This window comes from Marmota marmota, unplaced genomic scaffold, assembly GCF_001458135.2.
Source record: "Marmota marmota marmota unplaced genomic scaffold, marMar, whole genome shotgun sequence".
Classification (NCBI taxonomy): Eukaryota; Metazoa; Chordata; class Mammalia; order Rodentia; family Sciuridae; genus Marmota; species Marmota marmota.
The window spans coordinates 35,158-52,956 of record NW_026005769.1 but is presented as its reverse complement, the minus strand read 5'-3'; positions in this window follow the sequence as shown (position 1 = coordinate 52,956).

The window sequence follows — 17,799 nt, the reverse complement described above, 5'->3', positions numbered from 1 at the left end:
TCAATTAATTCTGCTATGAGAAATTTCCTGTGGAAAATCCACCTTAAATTGTGAATTCAGTAATCTTTTCATTTTAAGGCTTGTCTGAAAAAAATGAACTTTTGCAATCACAGATATTCATACTTAAAATGTGAATGAATCCTTTTTTTTAACTTGGCAAATGTATTAACATTTAAAAAAAATAAAATTCATATATTAGAGTATATCAAATCATAATTCTTAATATAAGTTAAAAATAATTTTAGCTTAATGAATTTATCTAAAAAGTAATTATTAGTTTTGAATGCTGAGTCCCCTACATTAAAACAATTATAATTCCTACAGAAAATAATTCACAATTCACAGAAATATGAATGGTGATATTATTGTACGTTTCTGAAATGGGGATCACCATGAAGTATTTATCATTCCTTTTAACTTAGGGATTGTCCCATGTCCTTATGTGGTTCAAAGTCTGCCACAAAAAATGGGGCACATTTAGATGATTGATTAGAAGTGAGAAAACATAGCACCCACAAAAAAATAAATAAATAAATTGTCTTCAGAGAATCACTTAGATATCTGAATTCTTTGACTGTTCTCATCCTTCTGTCCAGAAGGTGGTGATCTTTCTTTTTAACAAAGATATCTTGTTCCTTACAGGACCACATACAGCTCACCCATGGCATATATTTTAAAATCTTTCTTTCATTCAATTTAAATTGTCACTAACATGTTATAATTTATGACGTGTCACAAAGAGGTATATAATATCAAGACTATATATCTGTGTGCATATCTATGAGGCTTGCAGGTAGCATAGCCCTGTTCATTTTATAATTTTGTTGCAGTTGTGTTTTCTTTATCTAGGACAAGTTTAGATAAGAAAATCTAAGTGATAGCACAAGAAGCTCAATTAGAATGGTCTATTAGTGGTGTGGTGAGTAGAATTTATCTAGTTTGGACAGAAATTTGCAAGTGGCATAATTTTAATATAAAACCTGTTTTTAGGTATCTGGTTGTTTGTGTGTGGCATCTTAAAATAGAAAGTATGTATCAACAAATTACTTAAGAATATAAGTGGATTTGGTAGTTATCATTTGCATGATATTTAGTTTACCATTGGGGGAAGGTCAGGGATTGATCCCAGGGATTCGTAACCACTAGATCAATCCCCAAACATGTTTGTTTGTTTTAATTTTTAGAAATGGTTGTCAGAAAGTTGCTTAGGATTTTGCTAAATTCCTAAGCCTGGTTTTGAACTTATAATTCTCTTCCCTTGAGTTCCCAAGTCAGTGGTATTACAGGCATGCACCTGAAAATTTACTGATTTTTTTTCGGGGTGGGTAGTAGAGATTGAACTCAGGGGCACTAAATTACTAGGCACATTCCTAGTCCTATTTTATATTTTATTTAAGTCAAGGTTTCACTGAGTTTCTTAGGGCCTTGCCATTGTTGATGCTTACTTTGAGCCTGTGATTCTTTTGTTTTAGCCTCCAAAGCCACTGAAATTATAGGCATGCACCATCATGCCCAGCCAGTTTACCAATTTTTTAAAACAAAGATTATCTTAGAAGTTTTCCTGCCAATATACAATTCATTATTTATAAATTGATCTATACATAACCATCAAAAATCAATAATTCTTAAGAAGAGTATATAATTACAAAGTAAATAGTTATTTTTTAATCTAACAAAAAATATACACTGGTTTAAGTTCATCCTCTACTTTTGTAAGAAAAAGAATCACAATTCTGTTGGAACAAACTCTGAAATTTTTCAGTGCTAGTGTAAGTGTAAATAAAATCTGTCCTGAAAAGTGTGTATTATTACATATTTGTTACTAAATCAATAGTCTCATTTTCTTTTGATTTGTGTTATGGAGTTGATTTTTTAAAAATATACCTTTATTTATTTATATACAGTGCTGAGAATAATACCCAATTCCTCACACATGCTACATGAGTGCTATTCCTCTGAGCCACAATCACAGCCCCTTCATGGAGTTTTTCATGAACAAAAAGTAAACCTAAAATATTGTTATCTGAGTAAAGATCAGTGAATTTTTTAATATTTATGTTTTAGTTGAGGTGGACACAACATCTTTGTTTATTTATTATTAGTATTTTCTTTTGTGTGTGTGGAGCCGAACATCAAATTCAGTGCCTCACACTTGCTAGCTGTGTACTCTTACTCTGAGCCACAACCCCAGCTCCGAGTATTTTTACTCCAAGTATTTTTACCTTTGGCCCTCTGATTTTTGATATAAAGAATCTAAGAAACAATGAAGTCCAAATTTTCTCATTTTGTCAGCAGGAAAAGAGGGACTCAGAGAAAAGACTAAATCATTTTTAGTTGCATACTACATCAGTGAAAGATAAAGTTCAAATAAATATAAATAATAGGACCTCATATAAAATAGCATTCTTTCAGCATTTTGGTTATGTTCTCTTCCATTAGATTCTAACTGCAAGATGTGTCTTTAATCAGCATTTGACCATATTTGTACATTGGAAGAAAGTGCTTTCTAATCACTATGTATGCAAATAATCATTTACATTAGGCTTCAATGAAAAAAATCTATTTTATATGCACTTTTACAGAGGAGTATTGGTCACACTTCTTTAATTTATTCTCATGTTTTATTGGTATCACTTTCAAGAATTTTCTTACAATTAGGTTGTTTAGACCCTTTTGAGGCATCAGTTTCATGGTTGTCTCTAAACCTTCTAGAACTATGTGCCAGATTTAGCTGGAAAGTTCTCAAAGATCAACTCTTCAAGTCAAAATAAATTTTCATTCTATGGCTTTTCTCATTTTTTTTTTCTTATCTTTCTTGGAAGATTCTTACTTTGCTCCAAAAGATAGTGCTGGTGCTACCTTAATTTAGAATTCACTATTTATCCAAATAAAAATGTCAGATTGATTTAACTTTTTTATAGGTTATTTTTTCCTTCATATTTTAGATCAGTTTTAGCTATTTATTGAACACTTTCCAAGTTCTTCATAAACTTGAACACCAAGAAGTCAAAATGAGAAACTGTGTATTAAGGACTATGTAGTTTAGGATCTTGGATCTGCTGAAAATGGTGACAAAAAGTTAGAGGAAGCACACCTAAAACTGCTGAGTCTAGCAGTGGACACCATGTGAGGTTAATAGGGCCTTAATGTCAAAGAGGAAAGCGGATAAAAATCTTGTGAAACTAACAAGGTGGGTGAGGCAGAAGAATCCACAAGTTCAAAGCCAGCCTCAGCAAGAGTGAGGCACTAAGCAACTCACTGAAAGCCTGTCTCTAAATAAAATGCAAATAAAAGCTGGGGATGTCATTCAGGGGTTGAATTCCCTTGAGTTCAATCCCCAATATAATAATAATAATAATAATAATATTCAAAATAAACTAATATCCAGTAATGGGCCTTAATATGTCAGTAGTTTCAAACGTTTGTGCTTTGGTTGTCAAATAAAATTGCAAGTATGCTCTGGTAAATCTGAGATATAATAGCATATAAAACTATCTATTCTTGTAATGTACAGTATGTGTACAAAAATGCCTTATTAAATGACAGGCATATACTCTAAGAAATGCACTCAAAGTGATTTTGCCATTTTTTCCATCATACTGTGCACTGACATTTAGATTGTATATTACTACAATGCTAGGCTACACATTGTAGCTGTTGTTGTATATAATGTCCGCCACTGAATAAAAGGTAAATATGCTACACATTACTGTATGTTATAAACTTAGAGAGATCAGTGTGCACATCATAATGTTTTAAAAACAGATTTGTAAAACTAAAGAGAGAATCTTATTTTTATCTATTTTTTTTATTTGTAGGTGGACACAATATCTATATCTATATCTTTTTGTCTCTCTCTCTCTCTCTCTATATATATATATATATATATATATATATATATATATATATATATAAAATGGTACTAAGGATAACTCAGTGCTTCACTTGTGCTAAGTGAGCACTGTACCATTGAGCCATAATCCCAGTCCTACAAAGAGAATCTTAAAAAAAAAAAAAACAGACTTTACAGTTAGACAATGAAAAAAAAATTTCAACTCATTAGGAGTAAAAAAAAAATATTCATTTCTTCTAAAGAAAGCTTCTGGAGCTATGGGGTATCTGTATGAAGAAAAAGTGATTATAATATTGCTTAAAACAATATAATAAATCTTTCAGAGATACACAATATGCAACTATAAAACATTCAATAGTTACTATATTTAAAAAAGGAGTTTTATTGTGAATTTGTTGGCACATGCTCATAATATTTAATGCTTCAGAGGTTATGGCAAAACTAATTCCCCCAAACAAATGCTGAATGTCTTCTTTGATATAAAGAGGCTGATTCATAGTGGGGTAAGGAGGGGGAGCATGGGAGAAATATACAAACTCTAGATAAGGCATAAAAGTGGGAGGGGAGGGCATATGGGTAGAAATAATGTTTGAATATGTTGGAGATTATTATTCAAAGTACATGTATGAAGATAAAAATTGATGTAAATATACTTTGTATATAATCAGAGACATAAAAAATTTTGCCCTCTATGTGTAATAAGCATTGTAATGCATTCTGCTATCACATATGAATTTAAAAAAAATAATGAAAAAAAAGACACTTCAAGAAGAGGATGAAAAACTTACCAAGATTCTGTCTCATATATCATTAAGACTGGGGTCTAGTTTTGAATAGAACAGCACCCTTTGTTTTAATCATAAGAACCACACAGCAATGTGGAAGTTATTTCTTTTCAAAGTTGCACAAAACGTTACCAAATTAATAAATTGGGCATTAGAATAATCAATCAATGAAGTCATATCATTAAAGGGTACAAAGTAACAGGTAATCAGCACAACTTCTGCAGGTAACTGGTATGAAAACCGAGGCTCAGTAAATGTTGGTGGCTTCCAAAAGCCACATAGTAAGTCTGTGTGGCAGAACTCATATTAGGCCCTAAGCCTGAAAGTCTCCCAAGTTTGTATGTCTGTGTATGTGTGTGTATGGGTGTGTGTGTACTTGGGCATGAAATAGAAGCTGGGGAGGAAAGTGATAAGCAGTGAGGTATTCATTCTCTGCAATGCAGAGAATATTAAAAAAATATACCTAGAGAGAGCTTATGCCCTAGAGAGATACCAGCTCAAAACACAGGCCTGTAGCCATCTAAATAGGTGTGCTGTGTGCATTAGGCAGGATTTGTGTTCCTGGAAAACTGGGTTTAAATTATATTTAAAAACACAAATGAAACCACCCCTTGTAGCCACAGGGGAATTCTGAAGCATGATGAATGTCTGCAGCAAGGTTTCCTGTGCACCATGAGAAATTTTTAAGACTCATTTGCCCTTGTTTGAACTTCTGAAAGAGAGGTAAGTGCAGACTGGGGAGATAGCTCATTTTGTAGAGTGCTTGCTTGCCTGCAAAAGGCTCTTGATTCAATCCCCAGCACCACACTAAAGAGAGTGGTTAATTTGTTTGGTGGCAGAGAAAGCCAACTGCAGACTGAGAACCTCTGGCTTAGAAGAGCCCAGATTCAATGGTGGATTTGATTCATAGGGGTGCTCAGAACCAAGGTAAGCCTGCTGTCTTCTCAGTCACATTGGACTTAAGTAAGGAGTGGGCCCCAGCTCTAGGGACAGCCCAGTGTCCTGAGCCAGCAGCTCTGGTTAGGAAACTAATAAAGACAGAGAATCTCTCACAGCTAGGCCTGTGGTGACAGACAATTATTAACTGTCTCTTTTTGTTTAATCCGATATTACTCCAAACCCTGTTGTCACCTTCATGCTATTAAGTTTCACTCTCTGAGACATACATGTGTAGCTTTCAGGCCTCTTATCAGGCTCTCCTCTGAGTCTTGCTGTGGTCAGAGTTCAGGGCTGAAAGCTGTTTTTCTTTCCAATTTCCAGTCAAAGAAGACAGGCTTGTCCAGACTTAAGACAGGGTTCAGATTAGGGGGCGTTCCATTGCGATTTAGAAAGATGGTAGGTGTTTCCTTTTCAAGAGGATAATTGGCTAGACCTTGTGGTCTCTGAAGGGCTGGTCTGAATAAAGCCATATAGCAAGCCTCTGGTTCAGAGCTTCCCATACATGGCTCATATGTGCAGCAATGAGTTTTTTGGAGCTTAGAATCCAGATGGTACCACTGATTAAAGTTTCTCCATCCATCCATCTAATAACATTTATTTAGTGTTCATTATGTTCTAGGCTTCATGATAATAGTTAGGAATAAAATCGTTACAGAATCCCATCCCATCCCTTCCTTCCAGCTTGGAAAGCTGACTACAAATAAACAAACAAAAATCAGCAGAAACTGAAATTGTAAGTTGAGATCACATCCAAAATGATCAGACACAAGATTCAAAGACTCAGATAAAGATATGATAGCAGACGTTGGTAAGGGTGATATTAAAGAAGGGCATGGATTTGAAATATTCTTGAAGGGGTTACAAAAATATTCAGGTGTTCAGATTTTTAAGGGAAATGTGACAGAGAATGGATAAACAGTGAGAGAAGGTACATGGTGGAATTCTAATGCTGTGGTTGCCAAGAGAGTACACAATTGGCAATTTCCTCATTGGTGGTTGTAAGGGGCTAGCTAGAACAGTCTCCTCTACCTGGCTGGAGAACATACAGCTATTAATAGAAAACATTTACACTCAAAGGAAGGAAAGAAATCTCCATAACAGAGACTCAAAGGAAGGAAAGAAATCTCCATAACAGAGGCTTACCTGGTTACTGGCACTCTAAAGCTTTGGGGACCCTGACAAAAGAGTGGATCTGAACATGACACTGGTTTTCATTTTAAATAAAAGAACTATCAGAAATGCATCGGGTGTCAGTCCAGGCTGTGGGCAAATTTCTGCAGCTCAGAGCCCCTTCAGGTTCTATCATTTGGAAAGGAATTCCCTACTCACTTCATATTTCTCTTCTCTCTCCACCTCTCTGGGAAGGGTAGACAGCCCCACAGTCATTTTTTACTTATTCTCTCTCAAAGAGAGATGAACTCTTTACTGAAAAATTACTTTCTGGGAATTCTCAGTTGTTTGATTTTCTACCATGCCACCCTCTCTGGATGCTGTCAGCAGTGGCTCCTATCAGGGAGTCACCAGTGGGTGCCCTTCTTCCTTTACACTTCTTTCCCTTGGAGAGACAGTGGTTGTTTTTTTGTTTGTTTGTTTGCTTTTACCAACTGGTCCCAACTACTATACATAAAATGCAAACACTGAGGAGGGAGGGAGTCAGAGATTGTGCAAAAGTTGACAGTCTGAACAAAGGCAGCAGTGGAAGGGGGAGAGAGGATTCTGTGGGTGGGAAAACTACCTCTATGGAAAGTAAGATGAGCAAGAACTGGTCATGGATTTGTTTTGAAAATCAAAAAGATTAGCACAAATGATGTGTCCCAAGTGAACAGTATGGGAGAATGGGTAGGCTTTGCTGTTGCCAACTAATACAGAAAAATCAGAGTATAGTTAAGAGGGGATAGATCAGTTGAGGTAGATGGAGAATTCTCTCAGATTCTAAGATGGAAATTCCTGTAGTCATCTAAGTGGCAGCGGGCACTAGGAAATTTTATATATATAATGCCTGAAGCTCCTGGACCAGTGGCAAGTTTTATCACTGTAGTACTCAGTCTTGATGAGGTTGTGCATCAGTGACACATGATCCCAAATTCCAGTGGCTACAAAATCAAGCATTTATATTCTCACTGACAAATATAAAGGTCATGAAATCAGATTTGGCTTTGTCTAATATCTTTTTTATTCTAGAACCCAATCTAAAAAAACATCAATCTCAGGTTTTTTAAGGGAAAAGAATGATGATAAATTTACAACATGAGTCAAAGCTACTATTTGGACAGTGCACATGTCACTTCTGCTCACATTCTGTTGACCAAAGTGTCACACAGATCCTGATGTCCATGAGGTGTGAGAGAACCCCCCACTTTTGTTAGTAGTCATAGGGCAGTGAAGAGTGAAGTGGAGGGTGAAGAAAATATTTGGGCCTAATAATACAATTGGTTATAAAATTTTGGGGATTCGTACAATTTCTTTGTTTGGGGCCTAATCCATAGAAAGGAATGATAGTAATACCTCTTAAATTTTTAAGATAATTAACTTGGTTCATATATGTAAAAGATTCAAAATGGTGCCCAACACAGTAAGAACTCTTAATTTAGTGGGATAGAGGGGAGGGGAAAGGAGTAAACCTAGTGTTTATTTGGTAAAGAGCTTTAGTTGGGGAAGACAACAAAATTCTGAAGATGGATGGAGGCAATGATTGCACAACAATGTAAAAAACTTAATGCCACAAGAAGGACACTAAAAAGTGGACAGAATTTTAACAAAATAATCAAATATATAAAGATATGTATATTTTACCAAAATTTAAATATTGAGTGATAGGATCATTTGGGGAGGGAAATGAAAAGTATAAAAGTTGATGGGCAGAAAGAAGAGAGTGTAGAAACCAGCTGTGAAGACAATAGCATTGAAAAAAGATCTTTAAGAAACATTTGGGGCATGAAAAGAAAACCAGAAGGTGATGTTTCCCAAAGTATGAATATTGAGTTTTCTTTAGGGAGGAGTGTTGGACTTCCTGAAGATATTCATGTCACTTGACTTTGAACCAAAACTTTAGCCAACTGAGCTAAAGTTTCCTTTGGTACATTGACTTTTGTTGTTCTGCTTCACTCTGCCAGTTCTCATGATGTCACTTCCAACCACCTTCCAAACCTGGCCTAGTCTACCTCAAGGCAAAATCTTGGTCAAGTCTCCTCTCCTGGTTCCCTCCCCTCTCTCAAGCCAGGCCTATTTTTTCATTGTTAATATTATGGTGAGATAAAATTGTTCTATAATTAAAAAGACATAGAATATAGGACTTTTTTTTCCTAAAATACTGCCAAAGAGTTTTCTACACATATTGCTAGAATATTTTAACATCATGAAAATAATTTGAATCAACAACATATGTAGCCATTATTAAAAGAAAAGTTTTAAATCTATTAAATCACATATATGATGAACTGCATAATTAAAACATAATGGCCAGCATTTCTACTGAGTACTTTTTATTTCAAAAACACATCCATATTTGATCCTTGTTCTTCTTTCATACACAATAGCTCTAGAATATATGTAATAAGACTCCTTATATGTAATACAAGATGATCAGATTTAGCATCAAGGTAACACTTGAACTCGATAAAAGATCATGTGCTAGGCAAGGAAATTAAAAAATACATCTTAGAGTGCATGCTTCTCAGTGTCATCTTAGATGATATATTAAGGGCATTAGTCTTGTAATAAATGGTCAAAAGACAGCTCTAAAAAATACATCTATGTGCACACCTACAACATTGAGATTCATTTTTTGAGAAGGTTGCAATTCTTTACTTTTGTGTAATCCTTCTATTTCAATTCACTAAAAATTGTAGAAGAGAAAGATGAAATCAATGTAACACACTACCTCAGAACACCTCAAGAGGAGGTTATATCAAGAAATATTTTGATAATATATGGTAATTCTGAATCTATAAGAAAGGCTATGTACAGTGGGAGCACAGCTACTATTACATAATCCAGACATGATTTGGTAATAATATTGGAATGGCACCTGGAGAATATTAGAGGTAGTTGATATCTGAAGTGGTAAAAAGGTGTGTTGGGTGAATCCACATATATCCCTGGTAATAGCATAGGCTGAGATTGATAAAGATGACACTATTTGAAATAAAGGCTTCTGCTTCATTTTCTCCTAAGATATATACTATTAATATGGAATATGAAAAAAATCAACAAACTATATTATTTTATTAGTATAAGAAACATTTTCCTCTGAAGTTCATCTTGAGATCTCAGCTAACACCATAATTTTCTTCTGCAACTTCACATGCCTTTTCTAGCACAAGATCTAATCCAAGAACTTTACCATTGGTATTTTGGCCCTAATATATCTAGGGATACTGATAATTATGGGGTTTATAGTTACAGATAATTTTGTCTCATAATTTTGGAGATTACATCAAATATAAACTAATAATCTACTTTCACAGGTTTTGGGGGGCTTCTCAATTTTTACCATCTGCCTGCTGATTGTTCTCTATGACATCACCCTCAGCCCCAGAAGCTCATGCTTGGCAAAGTTCAACCATAAATTCTCACATCATAGCCTGTGGTTCCTTGTTCATTGTGGATATTCTGCATGTTCTTGATATGCTTGCTTCTCATTTTCTTCTATTGCCATCATCAATGTGACCTGATGTGATCTTATATTTATTACTGTATGATGAATAATTATAAAGATGTATTGCTTTCTAAGGCATTTGTTTTAAATATTTGGGGTGTTCCAGGAATTATTTTTTATAGGGCTCATGTCCTCAGGTCTTTCTAAAATTCAATAAATAGATAAACCTCTAACTAAAAAATAAATGATGTTATCACTATAAATACCTGAACATTAAAATAAATAAACAATATTTAAAACTCTCAACCCATAGGTATAAGGACTTAGATTACATAGATCAATTTGTTGGAAGACACAAACTACCAAAATGCTTTGTGTCCTTGGTGATCATTGTAGTGGGAAGAAATTATCGGTTTCAGCATTGGACTCTCACCAAGCCATGGATTTATTAAGGGTAGGACACTGGTGTTTTCTTCTGTAACAATGACATGGTATCAATCATATGTAAAAAGAAAAATAATAACAGAATAGGAAATTGTTCCCTCAGAAAAAGAAGACATTTCCAGCACACTGTAATAGTGCACAGAATATCCAAAAATGTCTACTGGGGCATCTACAGGAAGCATGAACTTGTATAACTGCTGGGAGAAAGGAAAAAATGTTCTAACCTTCCAGCAAGTTGGGCTTTATTATTTGAAATTATAAAAAGTAGCCATTGATAAAGCAATATTTCTTGCAGGACTGAACATTGAATGTACATTTGCAAGAATATAAAATAGATTCCCAGAGCTATTCAATACAAAAATATTGTTAATAAATAAAGTTCAGAAATAGCCTGAATGTCCATCATTTGTTTAGTTCCAACTTTGGTCTACCTACACCATGGAAAGTTAAGATTTTTGCATATGTGGGGTGTTTTCCAGATTGTTTCATTTAGTAAAAAATAAGGGGCAGACAGAATATACAGGAGCACTCCCTTTTGGGTAAGAAAGAAATTTACATAATAACTTATTATTGTTATTGCCTCCTACCAGAACAAGAAACAATAAGAATATATACTAGAAACAATTAAAACAGATGTTTATGAAGGGCAATGGGAAAAGATTAGTGGAGATGGAATATAGGTGAGTCATCAGTGTAGTTTAACTGGGTTTATATTTGAGCCACATAAACAACAACCACATTCAAAACATAGAATTAAATCAGAGGATAAAAATCAAGTCCAACAGACAGGTAAGAGTCTGACAACTCAAACATGAACCATACTATTCTGTGACTAATTAACTTCTTAACCTTGCATGATTTCCAGGATCTTTTTCTCCAATGTGAACAAAATTTTTACCTAAAGTAGCAATGCTTGTTGTGATGTAACATTTACTGATCAGTAATTGGCAATAAAGGATCCCAGGATTCATATGCAATGTTTAGTGTCAGCACAGCAAAGGACAAAATGGGTTTTATGCTTTCTCCATTAGACTGGAGTTTACAAGGGCAGGGGCCACTTCTTATCTAGAGTGAGCAGCCTGGTGAATACACAGATATGACTATTAGTATACACTGAAGAATTCTGTGAATGTTTAATGCCAAGAACACATAGAGGATTGACAATTACTTCCAGGTCCAGATTTCAGAAGCTTGGCTATACAAACTTGGGGAAAAATGACCAGTCCTAGACCCTGTGTGAGTATATATTTGAATGTTGTGGTAGTTTATCATGAGCCTAGGCAGACAAAGATGGGGTCTTTCAGGTTATTAAGTCATGTGGGAAGAGCCATGGAATGGGATTATTGTCCTTTATTAAAAGAGAGCTGCAAAGAAACTTCTCAATTTATCCTATGAGGACACAGATGGTGCACTTCCTTACTCTCATCAAGCTGCTATAATAATTTATGGTATACTGGGTGGTTTATAAGCCACAGACAATTATTTTTCACAGTGTATAAGATAAAGGCACAAGGCAATTCAATGTTTGGTGAAGACATTTCTAATGAGTAGAAGCTTCTGGCTGTGTCATAATGTGGTGGAAGAAGCCAGCTAGCCTGTAGCACCTGTTCATTAAAGCATTAATTCCACTGATGAAGTCTTCAGCCTCAGGACCTCAACACTTCCCCAAAGACTCACCTTCTAATACCATCACCTTAATGGAGAGGAGTTTAACAAAGGTACTCAAGGGACAAAAACCTTCATATTAGACCTTTCCATGAAAAAGCAGGTTCTCAATTGTCAATAAATCTCTTGGAAAGTTGATCTTGGTAATCTGAGCTTTCAGAAGTCCACAAAAAATTGTTTTTGCTTGTAAAGTATATACTTTCTAATACTCCCTTAGAGCAGTCCAATCAGACTAAAATATATTTCAAGTGATAATACTGTATTTTCAATTGTTCCTCCATTATGAACACTTGTGTGAATTTTACACAGGTTATCAACTCTCTGGGCATCTCTCTATGTATGTGCCTATGTACATGCACATAAAAACAGAAAGAAGCTTGGGGATTTCTGCCATGCCAAATACTCATATTCTGCATTTCTACATGTAAATTTGAGAACCACCCACTTGGTCCTATCCCTGCAAGGCAGGCCCAGGCCTCCTGTGGTGTTACTCTCTGAGCTACCTCTTTAAGGTAGGAGTGAAGCCTGCTTCTACCCTGTACTCTGGACTCTGCTCTCACCTCCTCAGGCCCTGCCAATACCCTGGTTAGATCCAGGCCTTCCATTGCACCTGTACCTCCTTTTACTGCTCTATGACCTGATCATCATGTGCCAACACTTTGCCACGCTCATTTGTGCATTCCCTCCACCCCCCGCCATTCCCACAGCTACAATGAAATTGCCATTTGCTAGCTGTGTGACCTTAAGCAAGCTAACTTGCCACAGCTGAACAGCCCTGTCCTGCGACAAGGGTTTAAACATGGCTTCTACTCATGGAGTTCTTATTGCCAGTGAAGAGGGCAGGGATAAAAGTCTCAAAAACAATAGTCCAGTACATGGTCATCAATGGCTCCTGATGTCATTAAATATTAACATTACTAGCTGTCAATCCCACTTCAAAACATGGGAACATGAATCCCTGAAAAGTAAAAAAAATAATTAAGTTCACCTGGCCAGTGGGCCCAGGTCTGCTCTGATTCTAGATTTCATTCCCCCAACCAGAGCTCAGGGCCAGGATGAATACAAAGGTGCCACATGAAAAAAGGACTAATGTAAAGCGGATAAAGGCAGTTTCATGAATGGACAAAATGGAAAGAATTGTGGAAAGGAGCCAAATCCTATATCTGACACCTGAAGAATCAGGATATTTTACCTTCACATTGACTTTCTTCTCTTGAGAAAAAACTGCACTGAAAACAGACCACTGAGACAGGTTAGTCATCAATGCAGACAAAAAAGAACACTCTGAAAGTTACCAGGCTGGTTGGTGCATGTACAAGAAGTCAGAGCCACAGATTGGAATACCTCAAATGGTTCACATGAGACCTTTTGCTTCCTGCATCTTCGTTCCCTGGCTCACACAATGGCAGGCTGAGCTTGGACACTGAAGGTTCTGTGTTCTGGCAAGTGACATCCCCAGAAAAGAGCATCTACACATCTTTTCACAAGTTTACTCATTCTAATCAGCCATAAACAATAATGGAATTATATCATTTGTGGGAAAATGAATGAACCTGGAGAACATCAAATTAAATGAAATAAATCAGACTCAGAAAGTCAATTGTCAATTGTTTTCTCTCATATGTGAAAGGTAAAAGAAAAAATGAAATGAAAAAAGAAGCGAAGCGAATCTCAGAACCATTTGAGGGAGAATAATTGAGTTTAGACTGATGGAAAAGAGGATAAAAGAATGATTCAGGCACTGAGAAATGAGACTGATCAATGATGTTATGCCCATATATGTGTAGGTCACAAATGAACATACTAATAAAACAATTATAATGTCCTAATATAAATGACATTTTTGGTACTAGTGACTGAAATTCAGCATGCTTTACCATTGAGCAACATCCCCATCACCAGTCCTTTTTTCATATTTTTTTTTTGAAACAGGGTTTTGCTAAGTTGCTCAAGGCTTTGCCAACAGAGCTAAAGCTGGGTGCCCAAAAAGCAAAAATATAAAGGCCTGTCCTCACCCTGGCTTATGGAGCACTCACTAGGCACCAAGTGCCAACTATCTATGACTTCATTTAATTCTCACCATAGGCTTGGGAAGCAAGTGGCATCAGCCACATCTTAAAGATAAATAAATAGAAGTTGTGAGAAGTTAAAGATGTATTCAAGCTTAGGGCACTGGCACATGTCTGCAATCCCAGCAGATTAGGAAGCTGAGGCAGAAGGATTTTGAGTTCAAAGACAACCTCAGCAAAAGTGAGGTGCCAAGCAACTCAGTGAGACACTGTCTATAAATAAAAATACAAAATAGGACTGGGGATGTGACTCAGTGGTTACGTGCCCCTGAGTACAATCCCAAGTACTAAAAAAAAAAAAAAAAAAAAAAAAAAAAAAAAAACCGAAACAACAAAAACAAAACAAAAAAAGCTATTCAAGTCTCTATAAAACCCATAATACAAATGTATGATATGTACTCAAGACTTTGGTCCATTAACATTTATTTTATTCTTTTCATAACATCTAGGAACCTCCCTGCAAGCTTAATAAATCCAATGCTTGAGAGTACTCCCCAAAGATTTTTGTTTCACTGATTGGAGCTAAAGTCCAGGTATCACGGTAATTGACTCTAATGTTCACAATTAGGGATGGAATCACTTTTGTATTAAAATCAGGGAAGATTAGGCAAAGACATTGGACTCACCTGCTCAATTTTGTGTGTCAAGTCCACAGGAAAATCAGGGTGTGTGTCTGTACTTCTGTAGCTCTCCAAAGAGCTCTCTGTGGCTCCAAACAAGAAGACTCCACAAAGCTGAGGGGAAACAAGCCAATCCCTCTGCCACAACTCACCCCACAATACTCCCAGGGAATAAGTGTACATATAGGAGAGAATTCCAGGTGGAACCCTGGAGATAAATGGGCAATTCCATGCAAGGAAATAGTTCACAACCCACTTCAGCAAATGCAGAGGTATGGCTGGGCCAGGATGGGGGCTGGCCTAGAGGATAAACTTTTTCATGGCATATGAAGCCCGTGGCTTCCTCCTCCCCAAATGAGCCTTGCCTTATCACACATATGCTTGTTCAAATATTTATGCCCTTCTCCTATTTTATATTTCTGTTCAACATGGTTTTGGAGGTCTCATACTTTGGCATTTCTTATAATTTTTTTCCCTGCATCTTTCAATCTACCCCAAAATCAACCATGTGGAATATTACCTACAGAGGTTACAGTTTTTATTTTATTTTATTTCCATTTAGTTCAAGTTTCCAAATCTCTCTATCAGTGACCTGCTTTAAAAGATTGTACTTTCTTTTGATTCTACATCACAGGTCTCCATTTTATTTTTTATGCTTTATATAACTTTATATATAGTACAGACAAGACTAAGCTAATATTACATGGTTTCTTTCAGAAAAATGGCAGGCCTGCACTCTACCTGCATTAATGAGTATGAGGACTCATCACAGGTTCCTTAGGGTGGCCTTCCAGCATGGGCTCTGACTCAGCTCCATGTTCAATCTTCCTGAATCTCCTCACCCTGTGCCATTCAGTAGTTCTTCTTCTTTCTTCTTCTTCTTCTTCTCCTCCTCCTCCTCCTCCTCCTTCTTCTTCTTCCTCTTCTCTTCTTCTCCTTCTTCTAAAATTTCAGATTAATTTTAATTTTTTGCACAGAGCCTGAATCACAAAAGTGCCAGTTTGGAAATGGTGGCATATAGAAACAACACTACCCAGAAACCAGGTGCTTCATGTGGGAAGCACCTGGTTCATGTTTGTTTGTTTTTTGACTTTAGCATGAACAAATAATTGTGAACCTATCTCCTTCTCTGGTCACTGAAATACAAAGAACAAGATGACACAGGAAAGCCAAAGTTGTGGGGAAGAAAACCAGGACTTGAATTTTACATAACTACATCAATCAGAGGGATAGACTGCTCTGCAGGATTCCTTGGGTTTTCCAGTAATGACAGCTTGGTAACTGTGAAGAAGCACCTCTCTGGCTTCCTATTTCTTTACTTTAAAATAAAACTTTCTCTTCTAGTGGCTTTTCTCATGAGAAAATTTAAATAGCATAATATAAATATCATAGCTATGAGTGTGATTGCTAAACTGTATTTACTACTCTGCCAATATACAAAAGCAATTGATGATTCTCACCTCTAATTCTCAGAAATAGCTGCCATTCCTTTGTCCAAATATTGTCCAGGGTTTTGCTCATAATGAATTAAGGAGTTTGCTCACTGGAATTAAGGAATTTGACAGCAAATATGCACACAGGACTGATATCTGTTGAGTGATTGATTTTGTCTTCCTTGAGGTACCAGCCATTCTCTCTAGTGTTCTTTATAGATTTTCAGCAAATGTAGTGAGTAGTACCATATGGTAGAGGGTGCTGCCTACATGAACTATGGTCTCAAACCCTTTGCTTGAAACCAAACTAATCTCATCTCCCTGATTCCCTTTGTCCATTTTTACCTCAGTGAATAGAAGGGGAGGATAGTGAGGGTTGGCAATAGTGGGGAAGTTGAACTGTATGAGAATGACAAAACAAAGCATGTGAGCATGCACACACATATCTAAATGGTGAGTAAATAATAAGGTTTATCAGTCATTTTACCCCTAAAACACAGTCAGGATGATTCTCACACTGCAGATGAGAGAACATATGTACCCTCCCTTCACTGCTTTACAGTACAATCTCCCCACCAGAGGGTTCTAAAAACCCAACCTTGAAATGGGGTTTTCAGAGGGCTTTCCTCCTTCTGTAATTGTCTCTACTCTCTTGCTGACCTTCAGTTCATGTCCACTACCCAAGAAGTTCTGACTAGTTTGTGGGAACATGGATGATGATGCATGTATCATGCAGTACCTCAAGATGTTCATGATTCCTTGATCCATATTATAAGGCAAATCTTAACAATGAGGGTCTTCCAGTCTAACAAGTATAACTATCAAATCTAGCAAACAAAAGATCTGGTTTTTTGGACATTTTTTTCATGTATGATCTTTTTTTCTCATGTACTCCCTTGGTCTTTCTTTCCTCTCACCAGATATAAATTCTTCAAATGTGATCTATTTCAAAAATTTATGTTAGACTCACTATGATTTATACATTCTCACACAGAGAATTTCTAGTCCAGAGACACCTTAATACCTGGTACAAGATGGTATTCAGGTGCAAAACCAGAATCATTGCTCCATAGACCTTATCTATTTCACAGATCATCCCACTGTTGGGGAAGTGATTATGTTCTGTCCTCTGATCTCCTAGAATGTGCTGTGCTAAGAGTGAACTTGATGGGCACGAGCTGGGAAGGGACATGCCACAGTATTTCTCTTAGTTTATCTTTATCTATACTACCCATTTCCTAGAATGCTTTCTAACAACAATGGTTCAGCAGCATGGCCATTACTATAGATTTTTCCTTACAATACTACTTTAATATATTTAAATAATTTTAATCATATGTACTTTATTTGCATCATTTAGTAATAAGATCACTTGTGGTTCCAAACTAGAGATA